Source organism: Arachis hypogaea, chromosome 1 (genome assembly GCF_003086295.3).
Source record: "Arachis hypogaea cultivar Tifrunner chromosome 1, arahy.Tifrunner.gnm2.J5K5, whole genome shotgun sequence".
Lineage (NCBI taxonomy): Eukaryota > Viridiplantae > Streptophyta > Magnoliopsida > Fabales > Fabaceae > Arachis > Arachis hypogaea.
In genome coordinates, this window is record NC_092036.1 from 61,091,820 (window position 1) to 61,107,896 (window position 16,077).

General features: G+C 37.5%; 1 long non-coding RNA gene and 2 other non-coding genes across 3 annotated transcripts; 2 read left to right on the plus strand and 1 right to left on the minus strand.

Annotated features, from left to right (window-relative positions):
- Window positions 1-3,549: 3,549 nt before the first annotated feature.
- Window positions 3,550-5,335, minus strand: LOC112703905 (uncharacterized). The gene is made up of 3 exons (XR_003154713.3): window positions 5,015-5,335; window positions 3,894-4,072; window positions 3,550-3,752 (listed from the first exon to the last, which is right to left on the minus strand). It is a non-coding gene; the product is annotated as an uncharacterized lncRNA (long non-coding RNA).
- A 2,340-nt stretch (window positions 5,336-7,675) lies between these two features.
- LOC112712682 (small nucleolar RNA R71) lies at window positions 7,676-7,784 on the plus strand. Its single transcript, XR_003157881.1, has one exon. It is a non-coding gene; the product is annotated as a small nucleolar RNA R71 (small nucleolar RNA).
- Window positions 7,785-11,489: 3,705 nt separating this feature from the next.
- On the plus strand, window positions 11,490-11,597 carry LOC112715769 (small nucleolar RNA R71). The gene has a single exon (XR_003159969.1). It is a non-coding gene; the product is annotated as a small nucleolar RNA R71 (small nucleolar RNA).
- The last annotated feature ends 4,480 nt before the right edge of the window (window positions 11,598-16,077 follow it).

Consider the following 16,077-nt stretch of genomic DNA (forward strand, 5'->3'; position numbering starts at 1 on the left):
CATAAGTGATGGTCCAGGCATTGCCGAATGGCTAGCCTCCACAAAGGACAAGATGTGGTCAAAAAGGAGACTAAAACACAATAGTAAAAAGTTCTATTTATACTAAACTAGTTACTAGGGTTTACAAAAATAAGTTTAAGTGCAGAAATCCACTTCCGAGGCCCACTCTGGTGTGTGCTTGGGCTGAGCTTAAGCTTTACATGTGCAGAGGATTCTCTTGGAGTTAAACTCCAAGTTGTAACGTGTTTTTGGTGTTTAACTCTGGTTTGTCACGTGTTTCTGGCGTTTTACTCCAGAATGCAGCATGGAACTAGCGTTGAACGCCAGTTTGCGTCATCTAAGCTCAAACAAAGTTTAGACTATTATATATTGCTGGAAAGCCCTGGATGTCTAATTTCCAACGCAGTTGAGAGCGCGCCATTTGGAGTTTCGTAGTTCCAGAAAATCCATTTCGAGTGCAGGGAGGTCAGAATCCAACAGAATCAGCAGTCCTTTGTCAACCTCCTATCAGATTTTTGCTCAGGTCCCTAAATTTCAGCTAGAAAATACCTAAAATCCCAAAAAAATACACAAACATATAGTAAAGTCCAGAAATGTGAATTTTTCATAAAAACTAATAAAAACATCCCTAAAATTAGCTAGATCCTATTAGAAACTACCTAAAAATAATGCCAAAAAGCGTATAAATTATCTGCTCATCACAACACCAAACTTAAATTATTTCTTGTCCCCAAGCAACTGAAAATCAAATAGTGATAAAAAGAAGAGAATATACTCTAAATCTCAAAATATCAATGAATATTAGTTCTAATTAGATGAGCGGGACTTGTAGCTTTTTGCTTCTGAACAGTTTTGGCATCTAACTTTATCCTTTGAAGTTTAGAATGATTGGCATCCATATAAACTCAGAGTTCAGATAGTATTATTAATTCTCCTAGTTAAGTATGTTGATTCTTGAACACAGCTACTTTTATGAGTCTTGGCCGTGGCCCTAAGCACTTTGTTTTCCAGTATTACCACCGGATATATAAATGCCATAGACACATGACTGGGTGAACCTTTTCAGATTGTGACTCAGCTTTGCTAAAGTCCCCAGTTAGAGGTGTCCAGAGCTCTTAAGCACACTCTTTTTACTTTAGATCACGACTTTAACCACTAAGTCTCAAGCTTTTCACTTGGACCTTCATGCCACAAGCACATGGTTAGGGACAGCTTGATTTAGCTGCTTAGGCCTGGATTTTATTTCCTTGGGCCCTTCTATCTATTGATGCTCAAAGCCTTGGATCCTTTTTACCCTTGCCTTTTGGTTTTAAGGGCTATTGGCTTTTTCTGTTTGTTTTTTCTTTTTCTTTTTCGCCATTTTTTTCGCAAGATTTTGTTATTCACTGCTTTTTCTTGCTTGAAGAATCAATTTTATGATTTTTCAGATTATCAATAACATTTCTCTTGTTAATCATTCTTTCAAGAGCCAACAATTTTAACATTCATAAACAACAAGATAAAAAATATGCATTGTTTAAGCATTCATTCAGAGAACAAAAAGTATTGTCACCACATTAATATAATTAAACTAATTTCAAGGATGAATTCGAAACTCATGTACTTCTTGTTCTTTTGTTTTAAAAACATTTTTCATTTAAGAAAGGTGAAGGATTCATGGAATTATTCATAGCCTTAAGACATAGACACTAGACACTAATGATCATGTAATAAAGACACAAACATAGCCAAACATGAAGCTCAAAAACCAAAAAATAGAGAGATAAGAACAAGGAAGTTAAGGAATGAGTCCACCTTAGTCATGGTGGAGCCTTCTTCTTGAAGGACCAATGGTGTTCTTGAGCTCCTCTATGTCTCTTCCTTGCCTTTATTGCTCCTCCCTCATAGCTCTTTGATCTTCTCTAATCTCATTGAGAATGATGGAGTGTTCTTGGTGTTCCACCCTTAATTGGTTCATCTCATGACTCAATCCTTCTAGAGAAGTGTTGAGTTGTTCCCAATAGTTGTTTGGAGAAAAATGCATCCCTTGAGGCATCTCAGGGATTTCTTGATGATGAGTTTCTTCATGCATCTCTTGAGATCCATGAATGGGCTCTCTTGTTTGCTCCATCCTCTTCTTAATGATGGGCTTGTCCTCTTCAAAGAGGATGTCTGCTTCTATGACAACTCTAGCTAGGTAGCATAGATGGCAAATGAGATGAGGAAAAGCTAGCCTTGCCAAGGTGGAGGGCTTTTCGGCTACTTTGTAGAGTTCTAAAGAGATGACTTCATGAACTTCTACTTCCTCTCCAATCATGATGCTATGGATCATGATGGCCCGATCCACAGTTACTTCGGATCGATTGCTAGTGGGGATGATGGAGCGTTGGATGAACTCCAACCATCCTCTAGCTACAGGCTTAAGGTCCAGTCTTCTCAATTGAACCGGCTTGCCTTTTGAGTCTCTTTTCCATTGAGCTCCTTCCACACATATGTCCATGAGAATTTGGTCCAACCTTTGATCAAAGCTGACCCTTCTAGTGTAGGGGCGTGCATCTTCTTGCATCATAGGCAGGTTGAACGCCAACCTTACGTTCTTCGGACTGAAATCTAAGCTTTTCCCCCGAACCATTGTAAGATAGTTCTTTGGATTCGGGTTCATACTTTGATAATGTTTCCTAGTGATCCATGCATTGGCATAGAACTCTTGAACCATTAAGATTCTGACTTGTTGAATGGGGTTGGTAAGAACTTTCTAACCTCTTCTTTGGATCTCATGTCGGATCTCCAGATACTCATTTTCTTGAGCATGAAAGGGACCTCAGGGATCACCTTCTTCTTGACCACAACTTCATAGAAGTGGTCTTGATGGGCCTTTGAGATGAATCTCTCCATCTCCCATGACTCAGAGGTGGAAGCAATTGCCTTCCCTTTCCTCTTTCTTGAGGTTTCTCTGGCCTTAGGTGCCATCAATGGTTATGAAAAACAAAAAAAAGCTATGCTTTTACCATACCAAACTTAGAATGTTGCTCGTCCTCAAGTAAAAGAAGAAATAATAGATGAAGAAGAAGAAGATATGGAGGAGAGGGAGAGATATGTATTCGGCCAAGGGAGAGAAGAGAGGGTAGTAATGTGTGAAAATGAAGAAGGATGGAGGGGTTTATATAGTAGAGGGAGAGGGGTTAGGGTTCGGTCATTTAGGGTGGGTTTGGGTGGGAAAGAGATTTTGAATTTGAAGGTAGGTGGGGTTTATGGGGAAGAGTGGATGGATGTGAGTGGTGAAGAGGTGATGGGGAAGAGTGATTGAGGTGATTGGTGAATAATGTTTGGAGAAGAGTGTTGTGAAAAGGTGTGAGAGAAAGGGAGAAGGTAGGTGGAGATCTTGTGGGTAGGGGTGGCAGTGGGGCGGGTAGGGGCGGGTTTTTGCCCTACCCGACCCCGCCCCGCCCTCCTTGCACTCCACTACTACCCGCCCCACCCCTACCCGCGGGTAGTAGCCTGCCCTACCCTAACCCGCCCCCACGGGTACCCGCCCCGTCCCTACCCGCCCCTGTAAAAATTAAATAATATTTTAATTTTTACACATTTATATATAAATTAAGATACAAACAGAAGCAACAGTGTCAAATAACTTGAAATTAAAAAAAAACGTTTCATCACTATAAATTTAATAGTATAATAAAGAAATTGCATCAAAAGAGTCTTCAATCATTATTCTTGATCACTTTTCATATCTTCATCATCATTAAAGGTTTGAAGGTCAAGATTCAAACCTAAAAATCAAAAGAGGTAGAAATTAATAAATTAATTAGTATTATGTAAAAAATTAACATAAATAAATATTAAGTAATAAAGGAAACAGAAACAAACATTAAATCAGAGAAAAAGGAAAATAGATTAAGGTGAAATGCAACCTGCTCCTGGTATTCCTTTGCATATTGCTTTGCCCTGCTGTAAATGAGCTTGCGGCTCTCAACTCTCTTCTTCTTTGCAGCATTAAACTCCTCCTTTTTCTTCAAGGCCCATTCCTCCTCCCTCTTCTGCTTCTTAAGCACAGACTTAGGAACAATTGCTTTCACCTCCTCACCTATCTCTGCCATTCATTCAAAATAAAAATCTCAGTTATAATTAACATCCAACAAAGAATTTATTAGTTTCAATTATTATACTGACACATTTCAGCTCCAACTCAAAAACTAAATGTTCAGTGTTTCAAATAAGAAAACTACATGCTCTCTTAAACAATAAAAAAATAGGTCCTTCCAATGTGTTTTAACAATGAAAATCCATTTACATCAAATTCATAATAAGAACAGAGAACTTCCAATATTTTTTTAATAATGATAATCCAATTTTTCACACAATATGCTGAATACAAGCTAATCAGATCACGAGATATAATAGGAATAATACGGACAAATCAAACTAGTGACAGAAAAAAATAAAGCCGAAGCAAGGAATGAAAATCAAAACAATTGAATGAGACAAATAATGAACAAGACATAATCATAAAAATAATACACAGAATTAAATTAAAAAAATGGGAGTTTGATCAGGAAAGCATTGAAGGAATCTGTTAGGAGTGTAGTTTCAAAGTAATATTTCTTATGAAAATGAAAAAAAGCTTTAGCACCATATGTTTTTCCCTATTCATTTATAACTGAAAAGCAGCATAATCCATAACTGCATGTTGCATTCAAAAAGAAAATTGTTGCAGATGAAATGAATAAAAAATCATTTACAGTTTTATAGATTTAAAACATCAGATTTACAGATTTATAGATTTAAAACATCAACAACACAAAATAAAAAATCAGATTTACAAATTTAAAACATCAACAACACAAAATCAAAATTCAAAGCATCAACAATTAACATCACAAAATCAACCATTAACACCACAAAATCAGATTATCAACTATCAACAACAATCATAAATAATATTGGGTCTAGTTTAACTATTTTAACATAAAAAATAAATCATAAAAATTAACTTAAAAAAAACTGAAGAAGAGAGTCGGAGAGGAGTGCTTACCAGTTAGCAGAAAGACGATGACGGAGAGGCGAGCAGAGACCAGAGATCGCAGACTGGAGAGGCGAGCCGGCGAGGACAGTGACGGTGAGAACAGTGACGCTGAGGAGAAAAGTGGGAGCGACGCCGACCGGCTACAGCGACGGACGAGCTTTGACGGAGACTGACTGGAGGTATGGTGCAGCTGAGCAGAGGTGGTCGGCCTTGGAGAAGAGCTGAAGAGGGCGGCGTCCTTGGAGAAGAGATGAAGTCTGAAGAGGTATGACTGTGTGAGTTGAGGGTTGGGATTTGGGAACTAAAGGAAAGTGGCAGTGGGTGAGAACTGAACCCTAATCCCAAAAATTATGTATTTATATATGTGCACTCCGGGGCGGGTAGGGGCGGGTTTATCATGAACCCGACCCCGCCCCGCCCCGTTCAACTACCCGCCCCGATATGAACCCGCCCCGCTTCGGGTCGGGTTTAAACCCGCCCCGACCGGGTAGGGGCGGGTCGGGTACCCGCGGGTTCGGGTTCTTCTGCCACCCCTACTTGTGGGGTCCACATATCCTGAGGTGATCCTGTAGGGTCCACAGATCCTGAGGTGTCAAGGATTTCTCATCCCTGCACCCTTTAGGCATGTAAAATGCCCTTTGTATACAATCCTGGCATTTAACACCAGACTGCAGCATGTTTTTGGCATTAAACGCCACTTTCATGCTTATTTTGGGCATTTCAACGCCAATCTGCAGCATGTTTCTGGCGTTGAACGCCACTTTCATGCTTGTTTCTGGCGTTCAACGCCAGCTTCATGCTCTGTTCTGGCGTTAAACGCCAGCCAAATGCTCCTTACTGGTGTCTAAACGCCAGTAAGCTCTTCCTCTAGGGTGTGCTGTTTCTTCTGCTGTTTTTAATTCTGTTTTTAATTTTTGCAATTGTTTTGTGACTCCACATGATCATAAACCTAATAAAACATAAAAAATATAAATAATTAAAAATTGAGTTGCCTCCCAATAAGTGCTTCTTTAATGTCAATAGCTTTACAGTGAGCTCTCATGGAGCTTCACAGATGTTCAGAGCATTGTTGGGACCTCCCAACACTAAACTTAGAGTTTGAATGTAGGGGTTAAACACCAAACCTAGAGTTTGGTTGTGGCCTCCCAACACCAAACTTAGAGTTTGATTATGGGGGATTTGTTTTACTCTGTATTGAGAGAAGCTTATCATGCCTCTTTTCCATGGTTGCAGAGGAAGATCCTTGAGCTTTAAACACAAGGTAGTTCCCATTCAATTGAAAGACTAGCTCTCCTCTGTCAACATCAATTACAGCTCCTGCTGTGGCTAGGAAAGGTCTTCCAAGGATGATGCATTCATCCTCATCCTTCCCAATGTCTAAGATTATGAAATCAGCAGGGATGTAAAGGCCTTTAACCTTTACCAACACGTCCTCTACCAATCCATAAGCTTGTTCTATTGACTTGTCTGCCATCGCTAATGAGATTTTTGCAGCTTGTACCTCAAAGATCCCTAGTTTCTCCATTACAGAGAGTGGTATAAGATTTATACATAACCCCAGGTCACACAGAGCCTTCTCAAAGGTCATGGTGCCTATGGTACAGGGTATTAGAAACTTACCAGGATCTTGTTTCTTTTGAGGTAGAGTTTGCTGAACCCATGTATCTAGTTCACTAATGAGCAAGAGAGGTTCACCTTTTCAAATCTCATTACCAAACAACTTGGCATTCAGCTTCATGATGGCTCCTAGATATTGAGCAACTTGTTCTTCAGTTATATCTTCATCCTCTTCATAGGAAGAATAGTTCTCAGAGCTCATGAATGGCAGAAGGAAGTTTAATGGAATCTCTATGGTCTCTATATGAGCCTCAGATTCCTTTAGGTCCTCAATAGGGAACTCCTTTCTGTCTGGGGGACGTCCCATGAGGTCTTCCTCATTGGGATTCACGTCCCCCCTTCCTCTTTGGATTCTCTTCTGTATTTCTTGGGAGAGTACTAGGAGGAGTTTCAGTGATTTTCTTACTCAGCTGACCCACTTGTGCCTCCAAGTTCCTAATAGAGGACCTTGTTTCATTCATGAAACTTAAAGTGGCCTTAGATAGATCAGAGACTATGTTTGCTAAGCTAAAGGGGCTCTACTTTTTCATTCATGGAAAAGTTTTGCTATTGCTAAGCCTGTTTCTTCCATCATTATTAAAGCCTTGTTGAGGCTTTTGTTGATCCTTCCATGAGAAATTTGGATGATTTCTCCATGAGGAATTATAGGTGTTTCCATAGGGTTCACCCATGTAATTCACCTCTGCCATTGCAGGGTTCTCAGGATCAAAAGCTTCTTCTTCAGAAGATGCCTCTTTAGTACTGTTGGATGCATTTTGCCATCCATTCAGACTCTGAGAAATCATGTTGACTTGCTGAGTCAACATTTTGTTCTGAGCCATTATGGCATTCAGAATATCAATTTCAAGAACTTCCCTCTTCTGAGGCGTCCCATTACTCACAGGATTCCTCTCAGTGGTGTACATGAATTGGTTATTTGTAACCATGTCAATGAGTTCTTGAGCTTCTGCAGGCATTTTCTTTAAGTTAATGGATCCACCTACAGAATGGTCTAGTGAATCTTAGAGAACTCAGATAGACCATCATAGAATATATCCAAAATGGTCCACTCTGAAACCATGTCAGAATGACACTTTTTGGTCAACTGCTTGTATCTTTCCCAAGCTTCATAGAGGGATTCATCATCTTTTTGCTTGAAGGTCTGAACATCCACTCTAAGCTTGCTCAGCTTTTGAGGAGGAAAGAACTTGGCCAAGAAGGCCGTGATCAGCTTATCCCAAGAGTCCAGGCTATCTTTAGGTTGTGAGTCCAACCATGTTCTAGCTCTATCTCTTACAGCAAAATGGAAAAGCATGAGCCTGTAGACTTCAGGATCTACTCCATTAGTCTTAACAGTATCACAGATCTGCAAGAATTCAGTTAAAAACTGATAGGAATCTTCTGATGGAAGTCTATGAAACTTGCAGTTCTGTTGCATTAGAGCAACTAGTTGAGGCTTCAGCTCAAAATTGTTTGCTCCAATGGCAGGGATTGAGATGCTTTTTCCATAAAAATTGCAAGTAGTTGTAGTATAATCTCCAAGCATCCTCCTTGTGCCTCCACTATTGTTATTGGGTTCAGCCATGTCTCTTTCTTTTTTGAGATTCTCTGTAAGGTTTTCTCTGAATTATTGTGCTTTAGCTTCTCTTAGCTTCTTCTTCAGGGTCCTTTCAGGTTCAGGATCTGCTTCAACAAGAATGTCCTTGTCCTTGCTCCTGCTCATATGAAAAAGAAGAGAATAGAAAAGAAGAGGAATCCTCTATGTCATAGAATAGAGATTCCTTTATGTGAGTAGAAAAAGAAAAGAATAGAAGAAGAAGGAGAAAAATTCGAACATAAAGGAGAAGAAAGGGTTTGAATTTTTAGATGAAGAGAAGTGTTAGTAAATAAATAAAATAAATAGAAAGAGATGAGAGTGAGAGAATTTCGAAAATTCTTTTTGAAAAAAAGGTTAGTGATTTTCGAAAATTAGAAAAGGAAAAGTAGTTAGGTGGTTTTGAAAAGGATAAGAAATAGTAAAACAAACAAAAAGTCAATTAGTTAGTTTAAAAAGATTTGAAAATCAATTTTGAAAAGATAAGAAGTTAGAAAAGATTTTGAAATTGATTTTGAAAAAGATATGATTTGAAAAAGATATGATTAAAAAGATATGATTGAAAAGATATTTTGAAAAGGATTTGATTTTTAAAATTAAAATTGATTACTTGACTAACAAGAAACTAAAAGATATGATTCTAGAATTCAAAGATTGAACCTTTTTTAACAAGAAAGTAACAAACTTCAAATTTTTGAATCAATCACATTAATTGTTAGTAAATTTTTCAAAAATTATGAAATAAAATTAAGAAAAAGATTTTGAAAATCAATTTTAAAATTTTTTGAAAATAATGAAAAAATGAAAAAGATTTGATTTTTGAAAAAGATTTTGAAAAGATAAGATTTTTAAAATTGAAATCTTGACTTGACTAACAAGAAACAACTAATTTTAAAATTTTTTGACTAAGTCAACCCAAAGATTTCGAATTTTTGAGTAAAATAAAGAAAAGATATTTTTTTGATTTTTTTGATTTTTTAATGAGAGAGAAAAACACAAATATGATCCAAAACATGAAAATTTTGGATCAAAACCAATGATGCATGCAAGAACACTATAAATGTCAAGATGAACACCAAGAACGCTTTGAAGATCATGATGAACATCAAAATTTATTTTTGAAAATTTTCAAGAAAAGAAAAACATGCAAGACACCAAACTTAGAAATTTTCAATGCTTAGACACTATGAATGCAAGAATGCATATGAAAAACAACAAAAAACACAAAACAAGAAAATTTAAAGATCAAACAAGACTTGTCAAGAACAACTTGAAGATCATCAAGAACACCATGCATGAATTTTTCGAAAAAATGCATAAATTTTAAAAACATGCAATTGACACCAAAATTAAAAATTGACACTAGACACAAACAAGAAACAAAATATTTTTGGTTTTTATGATTTTATAATTTTTTTGTATTTTTTTCGAAAATAAATTTTGGAAAAACGTAAACAAAGAAAAATTTTGAAAGATTTTTGAAAACTTTTTGAAAAGAAAATTACCTAATCTGAGCAACAAGATGAACCGTCAGTTGTCCAAACTCGAACAATCCCTGGCAACGACACCAAAAACTTGGTGCACGAAATTGTGATCATCAACAATGGCGCCAATACACTTGGAGCTCTCAAACGTGAATCACACTTTGTCACAACTTCGCACAACTAACAAGCAAGTGCACTAGGTCGTCCAAGTAATACCTTACGTGAGTAAGGGTCGATCCCACGGAGATTGTTGGTATGAAGCAAGCTATGGTCATCTTGTAAATCTCAGTTAGGCGGATTCAAATGGTTAAAATGGTTTTCGAATATAAAGATAAATAAATCATAAAATAGAGATAGAGATACTTATGTAAATCATTAGTGGGAATTTCAGATAAGTGTATAGAGATGCTTTGTTCCTTATGAATCTCTGCTTTCCTACTGCTTTCATCCAATCATTCTTACTCCTTTCTATGGCAAGCTGTATGTAGGGCGTCATCGTTGTCAATGGCTACTTCCCATCCTCTCAGTAAAAATTGTCGAAATGCTCTGTCACAGCACGGCTAATCATCTGTCGGTTCTCGATCATGTTGGAATAGAATACAGTGATTCTTTTGCGTCTGTCACTACGCCCAACACTCGCGAGTTTGAAGCTCGTCACAGTTATCCCTTCCCAGATCCTACTCGGAATACCACAGACAAGGTTTAGACTTTCCGGATCTAAAGAATGGCCGCCAATAATTCTAGCTTATACCACGAAGATTCTGATTAAGGAATCCAAGAGATATGCGCTCGATCTTTAGGTAGAATGGGAGTGGTTGTCAGGCACGCGTTCAAGGTGAGAATGATGATGAGTGTCACGGATCATCACATTCATCATGTTGAAGTGCAGCGAATATCTTAGAATAAGAATAAACCGAATTGAATAGAAGAATAATAGTAATTACATTAACACTCGAGGAACAGCAGAGCTCCACACCTTAATCTATGGTGTGTAGAAACTCCACAGTTGAAAATACATAAGTGATGGTCCAGGCATGGCCGAATGGCCAGCCTCCACAAAGGACAAGATGTGGTCAAAAAAGAGACTAAAACACAATAGTAAAAAGTTCTATTTATACTAAACTAGTTACTAGGGTTTACAAAAATAAGTTTAAGTGCAGAAATCCACTTCTAGGGCCCACTTTGGTGTGTGCTTGGGCTGAGCTTGAGCTTTACACTTGCAGAGGCTTCTCTTGGAGTTAAACACCAAGTTGTAACGTGTTTTTGGCGTTTAACTCTGGTTTGTGATGTGTTTCTGGCGTTTTACTCCAGAATACAGCATGGAACTGGCGTTGTCATCTAAGCTCGAACAAAGTATGAACCATTATATATTGCTGGAAAGCCCTGGATGTCTACATTTCAACGCAGTTAAGAGCGTACCATTTGGAGTTCTGTAGCTCCAGAAAGTCCAATTCGAGTGCAAGGAGGTCAGAATCCAACAGCATCAACAGTCCTTTGTCAACCTCCTATCAGATTTTTGCTTAGGTCCCTCAATGTTAGCCAGAAAATACCTGAAATCATAGAAAAACACACAAACTCATAAAGTCCAGAAATGTGAATCTTTCATAAAAACTAATAAAAACATCCCTAAAAGTAGCTAGATCCTACTAGAAACTACCTAAAAACAATGCCAAAAAGCGTATAAATTATCCGCTCATTAGGCTTCTGCAGGGGTTTTCAATTGAAGAGATCCACAAGCAGAATGGTCCAATGACATCTTGGACAATTCAAATAGACCATCATAGAATATGCATATGATGCTCCATTCTGGAAGCATGTCAGAAGGACACCTTTTGGTTAATTGCTTGTATCTTTCCCAAGCTTCATAGAGGGATTCACCTTCCTTCTGTTTGAAGGTTTTGACGTCCACTCTAAGCTTGCTCATCTTTTGAGGTGGAAAGAATTTGGTCAAGAAAGCATTGACCAACTTGTCCCAAGAGTTCAGGCTTTCTCTAGGTTGTGAGTCCAACCATATCCTAGCTCTGTCTCTTACAGCAAAGGGGAAAAGCATAAGTCTGTTGACCTCAGGATCAACCCTATTGGTCTTGACAGTATCACAGATCTGTAAGAATTCAGCTAAGAACTGATGAGGATCTTCCAATGGAAGTCCATGAAACTTGCAATTCTACTGCATTAGAGAAACTAATTGAGGCTTAAGCTCAAAGTTGTTTGCTCCAATGGCAGAAATTGAGATGCTTCTTCCATAGAAGTTGGAAGTTGGTGCAGTATAGTCACCAAGCATCTTCCTTGCATCTTCCTTGGCAGATCCTTTACACTGTAATATAAACATGAAGTTTGAAAATTGCTATGGTTTGAAAGGACCAAGCTTGATTAAAAATATTTTCCTTACCATAATTACTTTGCTCTGATTTGTTGATTGGAAAATGTTTTTAAAAGATATTGAACAGCAATTTATTTTTCAAAAATATTTTGGTTGATTGTTTTTGTGTGATTGAGCAGAAAATCAAATTATTGATAACAAATGAGTTTTGTTTATCATCCAACTCTGCTCATAAATCAAGCATTCAACATTTCAAAATTAATATGTTGAATAACATTTTTACTTCAAGCTTGATTTCAAAATTGTTATAGGTTAGTGCTTCCCCTGGTAAAAACAGCATATATTAAGGGGGAGCTATGTGACAATTAGAAAGGGGGAGAAATTCAAGTATTCAAAGGGAGTATTCTTTACTCAAAATATTAAATTTCTTTCCATTTCAATTTTAATAATATTTGTCATCAAGGGGGAGATTGAAGAGTTTGGAAAACTCTAAACTAATTTGATGATGATCAAACATTATTAAAATAATTAATTACAAAATTATCAATTTAATCTTCAAAGCTATATTTGCTGATTAATAATTTTGTTATTTTGCAGGATATGTATATTGGGCTAAAAGAAAAATTTATAAGCCCAATGTGAAGTTAAAATTCAGCTTTGGTAAAAAAATAGTTTAATATATGTAGCTGAATTTATGATGTGTTAATTGGGCCAAAATTATGTTAAACAAGCCCAAAATAATTGCTGCACCAAGTCCATTAAGGCTTGGATGAAAAGAGAAAGCAAATCTGCATGCTTTGTTCCGTTACCTCTCTTTCTCTTTAGTTGGAATTCAAATTTTTATGAAATAGCCTTAATTGCCTTGGTAATATGAGAGAGACAATGCAAATGTGATTTGATGGCCATTAAATGTGAGCTACACGTTACAAGGCAGAAAAGAAAAGGAAGTGGATTTTTAATTGAACATAATTGATTTTAATTCCTTTCTTTTTTCATTTGGAAGCCTTTTCTTTCTTCTCTCTCATCTCTCTTTCTCACCTTCGGTCATATCAACATAGAGAAAGCATGGAGGTTATGGCTACATACCGAAGAAAAAGAGAAGAAGAAACACGCCTAAAGACCATCACAATGATGGCAAGAAAACATAACAAAATAAAAGTATGATGTGGCTGAGATTTTAACCAAAAGTGGTAAGATTTGGTGAGGTAATCTTGAGCTCTTCATACCCAAAAAGAAAGAAGAAGATTCGGCCAGCAAGTAAGAGATCTTTGGAGGCATGGCTTGTCTCTGATTCTGCTCAACCACCACAGGAAGTAGCTAGAGTGGCGAGGTGATGGAAGAGGCAGAGATTGGAGCAGATGACGCCATCATCATCATGAAGCATCAAGGGCCAGAAATCCATCTTGGAGAGCAAGCCAAGGATGGAGCGCTTGGATTGATGAAGTCTGATGACCAAGGAAGAACTAGAAGTATTTGCATGTTGGGTTTTGCATGGGTTACCTCTTCTCTATCTCTTTGGCCGAACCGGTTATGTGTGAAGGAAAAGAAGTTAAGCTTGGGTTTTGGTTTAAACTGTGGAGGCTTCCCTCTTCTATAAAAAGGGTGAACAACCACCGTTTAATTCAAGGAGTTAGAAGTAAGCAGTGAGAGTGCAAGGCACAGGATTCTCAGAGCTACCTAAGCTTACAAATTTTCTTCTCCTTCAATGTATTCTGTTTTATATTTTTCTGTTTAATTTTGTCATGTCATGAGTCTCATGGAAAAAGGCAAACAGTGATGTTTGTATGAAAAAGCCATAGAGCGAAAAAAGGCAGAGATTGCAAAATTAAAAGAAAAATCCATAGATGTCTTAGATTTCCTTTGTTCATCTATGTTGTGTTTCATGATTCTGTGGGAATCCCCTTGTAAGTTGGGTTAGCACTTTACAATTTGTAATCTGGATGATTATAGTAAAATTCTATCATTGTTGTGATGGAGACTGGATGTAGGCTGCATTGCACTTAGCAGTTGAACCAGGATATATCTGGGTGTAATCTTCTTTCTCTACTACTCCATTTCTGTTTCTGCTGTACAGGAGCTAAAATCAAAAATATCTCGTGCCAAGTGACGAGACAAAAACAAAAAGTCTCGTGGCTAGGGACGAGACAAAAACAGAAACTTCTCCTCAAAGACCAAAAAGTGTACTCAAGAAAAAGGGGGCTAAGATTCAACCCCCCTTCTCTTAGCCACTGAAACCATCAATTGGTATCAGAGCTTGGTCTCAAAGAGATCAAGCTTTGCAGCTTGGAGAAAAGATCCTCATGGCAGAAAACAGTGGCTCAAATCTGGTGTCCTACAATCTCACAAAGGGACAGTCAAGCAACAGACCTCTTCTTTTCAATGGGAAAAACTATACCTATTGGAAGGAGAGAATAAAGATCTTTGTGCAAACAGTAGACTACAGGCTTTGGAAGATCATCCTAGAAGGACCACAGTTTCCTACTAACACTAGTGCTGAAGGAGTAGTCACTCTTAAACCAGAAGCAAGCTGGACAGAGGAAGATAGGAAGAAAGTGGAGCTAAATGCCAAGGCCATAAATCTACTCAACTGTGCTATCAGCTTCGAGGAGTACCGATGGGTATCACGATGCACAATAGCAAAGGAAATCTGGGATAAATTACAAATCACTCATGAAGGAACCACCATTGTAAAGAAGACTCGGATAGACATGTTAAATAGGGAATATGAAATGTTTACAATGAAGGAAGGAGAATCCATTGATGAACTGTTTGAACGGTTCAGCACCATCACTGTTGGCTTAGATGCTATGGGAGTAACACATTCTAATTTTGTGCTTGTGAGAAGAGTGCTAAGATGTCTCACTAAAGAGTGGGAAACAAAAGCTTTAATTATTTCTGAGAGCAGTAATCTTGATTCCATGACACTTGATGATTTGAGAGGAAACCTTCTTGCTTTTGAAAACACTTATTTAAAAAGAGAGTCAAAAAAGAAAGGAATTGCTTTTTCTTTTGTAACTAACCCCCTGGATAATGAATCCAGTAATAACTCCTCTGAAAATGAATTTGTGTTGTTTGCCAAAAAATTCAGGAAAATGATGAAGTTCAAAGGCAAAGGCAGCAGCTCAAGGAAAATGAAGAAAGACCTTAGCAAAGTAACTTGTTACAACTGTAAGGAAATGGGACACTTCAAATCTGATTGTCCCAAGTTAAGGAAAAAGGAGAAGCAAAAAGGGGGAAAGAAGAAGAAGGGTCTGATGGCATCATGGGAATACTTGGAAAATGACTCAAAAAGTCATGAAGAATCTGAGACCAAGTCACAGCCTTGTCTCATGGAAAATCATGTAGATCAGGTATTTTTTCAAAACCCTGACACTAAAGACCTTCATCTTATGATAGATCACCTTTCTGAAAAAATAAGATGTTTTCTGACTGATAATCAAGATCTTGAACAACAAATTTTCATTCTCAATGCTGAAAATAATTTTCTCAAAGAAAAGCCAAGGGAGGGCGAAACTGCTTGTGATCTTGTGGAAGAAAATAAGCAGTTGAAAGCTCAACTTAGAAGCTGTGAAAGTGATCACTCGATAGTTGCATATGTAAACTGTTTTAAGGAAAATGAAGAGTTGCTGAAAAAGGTTAAAAATCTTGAAAATGACTTAGCCAAATTTACTCAAAGTTCTAAAAATCTAAATCAAATTTTGGCTAGTCAAAAACCACTCTTTGATAAAGCTGGTTTGGGGTTTTATAAATCTGATAAGAAACCTTCTTTTAAAGATAAAGCTTCTTCATCCAATGACACAAGGTTTCAAGATCCCACCTGCTTTAACAAAACAACAACTCCAAGGTTTTGTAGGTTATGCAACCGAAGCGGTCATTTTCCTGTTCAGTGTTTCTTTGGTGAAAGAATGATTGGTGATAAAGTATACAAAGTTGTTTTTGATTACAATGATTTGGGACATAGGAGATGGTTTAACGTGAAAGGATCCAAGAAAATTTGGATACCTAAGGTCACTTGAGCTTATTTTGTAGGTGTGCCTAGCATCCAAGAGGAAGGAAAATATGTGGTACATGGACAGCA